The following is a 5,620-nucleotide window of genomic DNA, read 5'->3' as shown; positions in this document are numbered from 1 at the left end:
CTGTGAGGACTCCCCAGCATCATGGTCATCATTATCATCAAAGTTCAATGTTGTATCAGTGTTAATGTTCTCAGTTTCAGTAATGACCGAGTTTCTTAAATCATTTGTTGTGTGAGTTTTGTGTTTCCTAGTCCTGTGAGAGGCAAAATTTGTAAGCCTGTTGGTTTTATACTCACAGCCAGAAAAAGGACACCGTACAGTTTCATGCCTTTTTAAATGTCCTTTAAGATGTCTAAAAAAAATGCTTTCACTGCAAACATTTTCAAACTCACACAGCTCACATTTAAATGATAGGCTAACTTGCCTAATAGTTCGGCGGGTGTGGCAGCGTGACAAATGCGATCTTAAAGCACTTTGTGTCCTGAATGAGCAGACACAATCTGAATATAGGCAAGGCCAATTTGTTCCTTTATGACCTTGTCCATGACGAAGCCTGTAATGCTTTACCAGGACCTCTGGGTCAGAATTTGAAAATTTACAATATCTGCATTGCATTTCCTCCTATGGACTAATTCGCTGTGAAAACATAATTTTTTCAACAGTTTATCCCATTTTTATATGGATTTTTTTTTTATTCAAAAGGGCACAAAAGCAGTAACATTATACTACATTATTAATATCACGCGATTTTTCCATCAAACGATTATTAAAATAAAATCCCTTTTCCCATTAGCAATATTCTTGAAAAGAGGGAAAAGAGGTGCACAGTGCTCATTTACTTGCTCATTTACTATAAGTTACATTTTTGTCTAGCAAACGTCTCAAACGTCTCATTTAATACTCTAATGTTACATAATTTTCGCAATTTCTCCATTATTAAAACGATTTCATTTGATGCATTTTTCAGTGTGCTAAATCAGTAAACCACTGCTAAATTAGAATAGGCCGTCAGTTTGGGAACAGAGCAAGATATATTACATGACTAATAAAATATTATAAAATTATTTTCGATATTTTCGATTATAAAAATGATTAATACACACCAGTTATTTTAAAGAAAAGCTGGATTGATCAGGAACGACACCACTCCTTCACATCAACATCGAAAGGCCCCAAAGTGCGCGAAATCCGAAACACACTGCGAAATGAAATTAGGCCGTCAGTTTGTGAAGAGCACAATATTCATTATATATGACAAATAACATAAAGTCGATTATAAAAATTATTAATACGTACAAATGATTTTGCAGAGATGGATCAGGCACGACACCACTCCTTCACATCAGCATCGAATGAGTAAGTTAACTGCTAAATTAGATTACGCCATCAGTTTTTGAAGAGCACAGTATATTATATGTGACAAATAACATAGGCGATTATATAAATGATTAATACATACCAGTTATTGTGCAGAAAAGATGGATTGATTAGGCAGGACACTGTCAACCGCTTCTTCTCACCAACAACTTTTGGAAACCACTGTCTTCTCACCTGCATCAAACTCTGGAAACCCCGCGATTAAGTAGTTTAAGTCTCATACTGCACATGCGTTCACTGTTCAAACTGCGCACGCGCTAACGAGAATCGCGAGATTTAAGGAAAACTAAAACTTCTTAGTAAGATCAACATAACATTGCACGTTTTTAACATTTAAGGAACGAATTTGTTGAATCAACTTAGTATCATGCATGAACACTTCCAATCAAAATGTCTTAGTTCAATTTACTGTTTTATGTTTATTTGGAGGACTTTTTGTTAGTTGGCTTTTTTACAGTGTACAAACGGGGTAAATAATGTTTTATATTTTGATTAAAAGATAGTTAACATTAAACGTCAGCGAAACCCTAAGAATTCACAACATTTTTTACAATAGTGCTCTCATTATAACGTTATGTATATGACAGCAGTTATTAATGTTCTGCATTTCTGTTTTGAGCTGCGCGTGCTGAAGATGACCAGTAGAATGAAGCAGCAGGTTTTTAATCAATGGGATTTAACTCATCATTTATCTCATATAGAATACGCTTCGTTATTTATACATTTATAGGCTATCTGCACAAAATGCCCCGAATGCATAAACGTGTCTGCGCGGCTCTGAATGAACTCCTTTTGTGGACGCGTTCACTATTATAATAGTGTTCTCATTATAATTATGTAAATGACAGTCCCAGTCATTGTTATTAATATTCTGTATTTTTGTTTGTCCTGCTCGCGCTGCACGCTGAAGAGATAATCACCGTACAATGAAGTGCTTTTCTGCAGCGCAACTCAACCAATTGCGTCTTATACGAGATAAAAAAATATGTACACGATATATATAAACCGGCTGAAATGTTTTGAAATCTCTTGTACCTTACCTGATTGAAAAAATCCAGTCTTTCACTCTGCCTGTGTCAATTTGAGTCTTGTTAAAGTTTTAAATCCCGGCCGCCAAGATGCTCCTCTGTCGGTCACGAATTATAGAAAGTGAAACTTAAATCTATAGGAGTGGTTGGATTTATTCACGCACGTTAAAATATTTATTTGAAGCTTCTTTCTTTTCAGATTCTTATTTACAACATTATCTTAATAGGCTGTATATTAACTTATTGGGAGAAAACCAGTAGTTCTATGTGAAATTAGACATTGAGCACCCCCATATAGCCAAAATGGCATGATCATAACACCCGCGAATATTCGACTGTGAGATTGGTAGTCAAATCAGGCTCCTCCTATCGAAGCATCGAATCGTCCACTATTCGGGGTCACCCCTAGATTGCAGGTATATTATTGGGTAAGATGCATACTCTCTTTGTCTCCCAAATTTTTGTCTATGCAGAGATCATAGTTTCTTCCCTCAAGAATCCTTGTCTCTTTACCTGGTAGTTTCCAAACCTGTTGTGCAGTTTTCCTTTTATATTGATAAGTATAAGTATAAATGTATATTTAAAGCTGGGAGGAATGCCAACAGGAACTATGCTCTTACATTTTGACAAAAAAGGGAAAAAAAGTCTTCAAGGAGTTTAAAAGTCATCACTGCAGTGTGCTCTGAAGTTATTAATAAACATTTATTGTGCAGTAGCGCTAGCTCTGTGAGATATGAATAAGCCTCGGTGGAATTCTCACATGGAGGCATCATTTTTCTTGATGACAACAAAAGACAGGGCTCTGTTGATATCTCTTTAAAACATCAGCTTTTTGTCTGGGTAAATGAAGGACAGGGTTGTGCAAACGCGCAATTCTGTACGCAGAGTTCTTGCCTTTGTTGCATGTAAATCAAAACGTTGTGTGTCAGATATAAAACTGATCGAAATAACATTGGGAAAAAACAGGCCTTTGTTTACATTTGCTTCTATAGCAGATACTTTCTTATTCAAGAAACATGAAAATGCATATAAATTGTTGTGTTGATTACTTCAGAAGGAAGTTAAGCATACAAATGCAGTCCAATCCAAGAGGTGCCATATGTAGTCTTGGTTGCGTTATTTTACCAGGTCAATCGAGTAAAAGAACCCGCTTCAAAGCCCTCTCGCTTGTATCGGTCTGCAAGAGATCGTTTTTGGATTTTTGAGGCTCAGTCCTCTACAGGATATCTCCAACTGCACCTCCAGTCTGGTTGATTGACTAGAATCAGAGGCAGACGAGGCATCAAATTACTGTGTAACTGTCCTTCAGGGAAGCGTCTGTCCCTGCGCTGGGCCACACTAGACTTTTTAACTGTGACACCAGCTTATTAGATCACAGAGGTCATCCACCTTCTGCTCATTTAACGGCCAGGCCACCAATAATAGACATTCTGGGCATCATTGGGATGAAGCAGTGTGTCAACGCAGTGCCGGACTCCAATTTGAAAAGTGTTTGAGACCTCCAATGGGAGTCCCAGCTCTGTTTCAAGCACATTTGTCCGGTGACCTTGCAGGGTCACTCGTTTTTCGAAAAGGAAGGGAAAGATTAATCAGGTGCCTCAAACTGTTCCCGTCTTAAGCGCTAACTGATTGGCCTGAGTGCTGAGGGAAACGGGATATAAGCCCATTTTACTGTCCTTCCATTTACTATAATAATACATTGTGTTAAGGTTAAGCTCTGCATTAGATGTTTTCTTCTCCCTTCAATATCTCGATTGTTCAGCCATTGTTTTAAAGTGTTTAAAAGAAGCATGCAGGGCTTTTGCTGAGTTTTATTCGTCCAAGTGGATTTTGCTGTTGCTGTTTCACACAGGAGCTGTTTGTTTGTCTTTTTGTTCCTTTTCTTCCATATCGCCTGTGGACGTTCTTGTATTCAGTCCCAACAAAGTTGTTGGTGGTTTCTGTTTGTGCATGGAATCTGGTTATAGTAGTAGTAGTAGTATAAAAGTTATTTAGAATTTAAATCTGCTGAAATAGCTTGTAATTTTAGATGTATCTAATACAAAGGAAGTGTATGTTATGTTCAATTGCTGATCCATGAATTTATTCTAGAAAATGACTACATTTGACTTAGAAATTCCTTGAACTGACATGACAGTAGCATACAGGAATGATGCTATGAAATTAAATAAACATGCTAAAATAAATTCATTTGAGCACTTAAATTGGTCAGTGAGAATAATTGCTCCCTCAAATCACTGTATAATGAGGACGTAACATCAAGAAATGGCAACTTAATGTTATTTAATTTATTTTTGGATATTTCTTATTAAATTTATTCAATTTGAACGGTGATTATGATTTTTGCTTCTGTTGGTTACTTAAGTGTGGTTGTCTGCATTATTGGTCTGATGGCTATATATTTTGAAAACTTAAATTTTTTTTATATTTTACATTTTCACTGTTTTGCATTGGTAACAAGCCTCTACAAGCTTTCATTCTTGGAGTTGGCAGATGTCAAGTGTTTAAATCCCCCAATCAGAGATTTTAGCATAAATGGATGCATATTCTGCCAAGTTTTTTAATCTTGCTACCATGTGCACACACACTCTCTGCACTGCGAGAAAAAGCTGATGATCTGAAAACACAGACAGACATTTATGTTGGAGTAGCAACCTCCATTGCAATATTTTGCTTGATGTAAAGTGTAAATCAAGCATGAATCATGACTATATTCAATTGCTTGTGAATTTGATTGCTGAATAATGAATTTAGTTGTTTTGTGATATAATAAAGTTTTGTTGTTGTAAAATTTTTACATAATTTGGAATTATTGGACATTTGGAATTAATATTAGCAATTTCACAGTTTTAGCATTTGAAAGAAGCTTCTTAAAGGTGGGGTAAGCGATTTTTCAAAAACGCTTTAGAAAACTGATTCGGGCCGAATAGCAAAACAAACTTGTAGCCAATCAGCAGTAAGGGGCGTGTCTACTCATGATGTGGAGGAGAGAGCGTTCAGTGCCCGGGACGGACATTAGCCGAGCTGAGCGACAGAAAGATAGAGATGGCGGATAAAAAACAAAAGAGGAAAACGTCTGCAGAACAAAAGAAGGCTTAAGGCAACAAGGCAAGAAGTAGGACCCGTATAAATATCGGACCAGCTTTCCAGCGCTGGAGAGAACTCAAGGAGCGGAAAGCCTGTGATCGGACGCTGAGGTTGCTTTGTTTCTTCTCGATAGGTGAGTAAAACACCGTGTCTGCGCCGCAACAGCTAAAGTCTGTCTAGTACACTGGATGCGACAAAGCGACCGTTGAAAATCATTTGAAATTTGTGTCAATACATCATAAATAGAA

General features: G+C 37.0%; 1 long non-coding RNA gene across 1 annotated transcript in view; it reads right to left on the bottom strand.

Moving 5' to 3' along the window:
* LOC107755434 (uncharacterized) overlaps positions 1–1,745 on the bottom strand; it is a 7,309-nt gene extending 5,564 nt beyond the window's left edge. The window contains exons 1-2 of the long non-coding RNA XR_001641696.1: positions 1,724–1,745; positions 378–380 (exon numbers count right to left, since the gene is read on the bottom strand). This is a non-coding gene — a long non-coding RNA (uncharacterized LOC107755434). The remainder of the gene's footprint in view (positions 1–377; positions 381–1,723) is intronic.
* Positions 1,746–5,620: the final 3,875 nt, after the last annotated feature.

The sequence above is a fragment of the Sinocyclocheilus rhinocerous genome, unplaced genomic scaffold, assembly GCF_001515625.1.
Source record: "Sinocyclocheilus rhinocerous isolate Xijiao unplaced genomic scaffold, SAMN03320098_v1.1 scaffold140, whole genome shotgun sequence".
Classification (NCBI taxonomy): domain Eukaryota; kingdom Metazoa; phylum Chordata; class Actinopteri; order Cypriniformes; family Cyprinidae; genus Sinocyclocheilus; species Sinocyclocheilus rhinocerous.
Note: the sequence above shows the minus strand (reverse complement) of the source record. Positions and strands in the feature narration are given on the sequence as shown.